This window comes from Protopterus annectens, chromosome 2.part1, assembly GCF_019279795.1.
Source record: "Protopterus annectens isolate FY-2018-M chromosome 2.part1, PAN1.0, whole genome shotgun sequence".
NCBI classification, from domain to species: domain Eukaryota; kingdom Metazoa; phylum Chordata; order Ceratodontiformes; family Protopteridae; genus Protopterus; species Protopterus annectens.
This window is the reverse complement of record NC_056729.1, coordinates 964,249,859-964,255,858: the sequence shown is the minus strand read 5'-3', so window position 1 is coordinate 964,255,858 and position 6,000 is coordinate 964,249,859.

Here is a 6,000-nt window from a genome sequence, read left to right as displayed (position 1 = left end):
ACACAACACTTTCGCACTAAAAATATCAATGGATTAAATCATAAAAACTATGCTGATCACCTCAAAGCCTTGCCCCTCTTCTCAGCATCATACAGGCTTCTGATAGGCAACCTCTGTCTCATGTGTAGAGACACAATAGGTCCTATTCTGTCAGATTTATTACATATTCACAAGTCTAATGGTATCATAAACATCCATTCAAGGTATCTCAATATTTTTTAAAAAATAAATAGAACATGTTGGAGGGATAGTACTTTTATCGCAGACAATACCACTTCTGTGGAACTTTCTTCCACTCTCCATAAACAGTGGACTACTCTTACTCTGTTCAAAAGTAATTTGGACAAATGAATGGATAACTGCAAATTCACCCCAGTTTAGCACGCCTATTGCTATTGCATAGGATAATCATGTAAATGTCCCATCATATCCTTTTTTGGACCATCTCTGGGTTATTCATATGTAAAATGTAATGCTTAAAAATTACCATGGGAATGTAAATATAGGCTTTTCAAGATCCTCACAGGTCAATAGCCTGGTAAGTACCTATGGATGTTTAAAGCAGCCTACCAAAGTCACATGTGATTCATAGAAAGTGGTACACAGTGGGATAAGTCAACTGACTCAGTCATATCCCAATGTGTAGCCATAGTAGTGGTCCCAATGGAGTGACCTACAGACTCCAGCTGCATACATACAGACAGTCTAGTACTTGTCACTGCAGTAATTCTGTGATCCCTTTCCCTGCAGTGTTGCTTAACACACAGAGCTAATCAGCATATCAAAGCTTTACAGCTCTATTACAAAGAAAAAATGTATTGTATGAAAAACCTACCAACAAACAAATTCCATGTGGTGTAGGGAGCCTTGCTACCGCAATCACAACTTTCCCTACCCCACACAGTGCTACTGCTGAGTTCCTGCTAATGGAAGCTGCTACAACGCCATTCCCATCATTACCTTAATGCAGTAATGTCCCTAGCTCTGCTGTCATGTCTAATGAATGGAATTTAATCATGTTGTTTTCTTTCGGTCTTTCACGGTTAGGGGTCGCCACAGCGGAACTCCGGTCCGCTAATGATTGGCAGTAGATTTTGATGAATGCCGAGGTGCCAGCTCAATGTTCAATCTTCAACGAAGGCACGCCCATTTACTCATGTCTTTCGAACGCCCACCCAAAAATGGGGAGGACACGCAGACTCCACACTGAAGGCACTCCCCGCACTCCAGCCGAGAATCAAACGGGAGAACCTCTTGCTGTGAGGCAAGAACGCTACCGCTGCACCACCGCGGATGTACTCATACTAAGGCATAATGGTAGAGTACAGTGCATTTAAGTGAGGTATATTATATGAATATCCTCAATTTCTTAATAAGAAGGCCTGTAGTTGCATCCATTAGTCAATAAGTTTACAAGCACTATAAAAATTGTTGTATTTTCCATGTTAATAATGTAGAAGTATTACATAATAGAAGCAGTACTCAATTACAACTACTACTTTGCTATCATTATAAACAAACAAAAATGCTGCTGCAAATAAAGTATTCCTAAAAATGTCCTTACAGAAACTGCAAAACACTAACTCCCTAAGATTTTATAAGTAAGTTTGCAAAGTAACACAAAGTAAAAAAGCAAAATAAAAGCCTGAGTAGAGAAAATGGGGATGGTGGGATGGAGCTTTACTTTTACTACTAAAAACCTCTCGTCTAAGATTTGCTGTTGTTGTGAGTATACTTATATAAAATATGTACTGTATTCTTCAAGGAATGTCAATATAACAGTAAATCATAGTAACTGGGTAAACTTGCATGCAGTACCTGTTGGTTACCAGGGAGGTAGAAACGTGATTAAACAATATTACATATTATCAACAGTACCAGTATAAGTTGAGAAAACTACTGCCACATGTATATCGAGCAGAGTTTGACATAAAACGTTTACTGGCAAAATGAACCAAATACATTTCTGACAGAAAATTACTGAAGGCAATTGCTTCTTGCATAAATGACTGGTAATGAGAAATGAAATGATTTTGCTAGAATAAGGCAAATCACTCCAGTGCACTGAATAATGTAACATTAGAATTAGTTTCACTAAAACAGTAAGCATTCCAAAATATAAAGAATAAAGATACCTTTACAGATACTTAGACAGGATTAATGCAGATACCTACCCTTGTGAACAGAACAACTTATATACAAACATTGTTTTGAATTTACTAATGACTGCAGAGTTTCCATGATTTTAATGCTGACCAAAGACCAGGAAAAATGTTATACTCCATGAATATTAGAAAACTGTTATCTTCAAATATTTGTTGTATTAATAATGAAACATAAATAAATCTAGGCAGTAGATATTTGACTAATAATATTTTCTAGACTAGCCTCAGAGTGATGTTATCTAAAAACTGAAAACAGCAAGACTTGGCTTAAGCATACTATACCCAGGGATTTACTAACTTCCCTCGGTGGGCTATAGGGTGAAAAGGCCCTGAGGTCATGTTGCAGTATTTTGCAATTTAGAGACAAATTAGCTGCAATGAGGTAAGACCTCATTATAATGTAATCTGCATGTCTCTGAATCATGTTACCTACTGCTACATGCAGATGAGAATTTCCCAAGGTAGGTAACTGCAGCAACCATACCATGTAAGCTCAGCCATCCCTCCTTCCTCAGTCACTCTCCCAGAAGCACACAATGACACACTCAAGCACACACACACACACACACACCACAGTCCCCTTACCTGGTCCTGAGTTGACTGAATATCTCCAGTGTCTCCTTTATTGGCCTAGATAGTCATGGAAGGTTGCAGTCCCATGTCAAACCCCTGGGTCCCTTGTAAATTCCTGCATGCTATTATGGCACAGGAGTAGTATCCCTGGTGTCTAGCGCTCTCCCCACCCTGAGATCCATGCACTTTTTTAAGTGCTGCTAGGACACAGGAGTAGTATCCCTGGTGTCTAGTTTTCCCTCACCTCCCTGATTCCCCATACGGATTTAGATGCCGTTCAGGTATCAAGAGTCTTCTCTACTGTCTAGTGCCCCTCATACCTGTACTGATTTCAGTACTGTTAAAGCTCAGAGAATCTTCCCTGGTATCTAGTGTTCCACCCACCCACCTAAACATGTACTGATTTAGGTAAAATTCAGGCATGGAGAGCCTTCCCCCAGTGGCAGATCCCTGTACTGGTTGCAGTACTGTTAAGGCAGGATGAGTCTTCCCTGGTGTCTAGTGCTCCGCCCAACCCCCAATCCCTGTACTGATTTAAGTGTCATTAAGGCAGGAAGAAATCTCTCCCAACTCCCCATCCCTGTACTCATTTAAGCTCCATTATGTCATATGTCTTTTTATGTCATCCCTGGTGCTAGTATTCCCCCAGTACCTGTTATTGAGTAATTCCTGGTGGCTAATGGCATGCCTCACTTGGTGCTGTTGACTGTGCTAGATAGTATGGGGTTTTGTGGATGTATGAAAGCCACCCAAAACCCACATATTTACACATATGCACACACACAAACACACACACACACACACACACACACACACACACACACACACACACACACAAACACACACACACAAACACAAACACACAAACACACACACAAACACACAGCCCCCTGCCCACCCGACCATACTCACATTGTTATGCACTCATACACACACACACACACACACACACACACACACACACACACACACACACACACACACACACACACACACGCATACACATGCACAGGCACACGTGCACACACATGCGCACACACGCAGACACACACGCGCAGACACATGCGCAGACACACACGCGCAGACACACACGCGCGCACACACGCACACAGACACACACACCTACCTACCTAACTCCCCTACTACTACCTTCCAGACAGATACACCTTCACATGCCCCTCATGTACACTCATACACACATCTCCTAACCCTGCCTTATGACTAAACTCCCAGCACTTACCTCTACCACGATGGATCAATACAATCTTTTTTCCATGTTCACTACTGCAACATGGTAGGAGTAGCCATGCTGATCTCCACATCCATTCGATAACTTCTGATGCCTTCCTGGTTCCGGGGGTGAGCACACATGGCTAATTAGTATGCCTCTCCCCCAGGCTGCCTCATTAGCATATATCATGGCCACAAAGCCAGCTCTGCATGGTACTGCACATCTTTGTGCAAAAGCAAAATGTAGCTCTACATTAGGACTATCTCTGAATTCCAAAAGGATACCATGAAGTGTACGCATCATGTACATCTCACCTTTATGTATTCAGCACATAGTCTTGTCATAAAGATCAAGGGCACCCATTTTCCATTTTCTGGGAAAAATACCTATAAATCTCAAATTTGAACTGTCTTAGTATTGGAAATGTATGTGGTTTCATGGAATTTGATATTTTATTCTGGATTATTCATTCAATATAGTCTGTATTTTTTCATATGTTTACTATTTATAAAACCATTCGATTGTTTGAGAGAGTTTTGTACCTAGAATCTGTTTTAACTTTGCATAAATTGATGCACTAAAAATTAAAATGAAATCGGAGTACATTAGAAATTGAACTTTAAAATGACAGATATAATTCACAAATGTCATCTTTTGAAATGGAATTTAATTTTTATTGAGAACCATAACCCGATGTACCTGATAAAGATCAATAAAGTGAAATATAAGGGAATATTCCTTTGAAAAATATCAAATAATATAACCGTCATGACTGTGGGTATACTGTAAAAGAAGGTCATTATATTCAAAATCACAATACATAGTAAGACTGACTGATTTAACATATCTGACTTCACAGCTGGTAATGGTAAAATAAAGTTTCCAATTTCATTTAATTTATATCAGTCTAATGACCATTTTCTCCTTTATTTTGCCACATAGCTTTAAATTGTTTAGAGGAAGAAGGTTATTTAATAGACGGCTTTCTTTGCAGGTACTTTTTTGAAACTGGCTAGTTACAAGAGGTGACATTGTCTGGTGATAAGCATTTTGAGAGGTCTAGACAAATTCTGACCTTAACCATGCATATTTTTGAATAACAATTCTTAGTTGTTGCTTTTCTACAAATAAATTCTACATAACTGCAAGGGCATTGTAAGGTCTGAGGACCTACATTTTCAGAGGATTTGTACAGTTTAGAAAAAAATGCCTTTTTTGTTTGTTTTACAATCTCACTTAATATTCAGTTTGATACAGTTAATATTCAGAACAGCCCAAATCTCTGATAGTACTTCTTTGCTTTGTACTAGTCAGGGTCTATTATGAATAATAGCACCCCCCCCCCTAAAAGACTGTCACAACACAATAAAGTACATGCTTTCTTGTATGCCTCAATCTGTGGGCTTTTCTGCATATCCCAATTTCTAAATAGGTCGCACTCAGAAAAAAGGAGACTATGAAAATTAAAAACATAAAAATCACTTTTTTCATCTTTTCCAACCCTTGTTATCCAAGATCAAAGGACAAATTTTTGAGTACTGAAAAGTTAACTATAAGTGCATGCGATTTTTCTCCAGTGATGTTGTATGGCATGGCCATGCAGTTTATGATAATCAGCAGTTGTTCTAAACTGCTTAAAATTACCGTAGAGTAAAATAATTCCACGTTAAAACAACATTCTAAATTACAGAGCATTTTGTATTAAATGGTTTATAACTGGCAAACATTTTCAGTTAATTTGGAAGTAAATTTCACAGCTTTGCTCTGATGGTTGCAATATGCAAGCAATAATAGGTTCATAGGTAGGTACTAGGCTATCTGCCCGAGGGCATTTATAAGCCTAGCCAGAGTGTGTCAGCTTTCGCTCCCCCATTGATTAATTAACTGAGCCTCTGTCAAGAAGAGCCAATGAAGTGATCAAAGGGGTGTATTTTCTGTTACCCATTCACTCGTCAATCATTTTAGTACTGTTGCCAGTGTTCAATTTCACTCACTCACTCACTCACTCACTCACTCACTCACTCACTCACT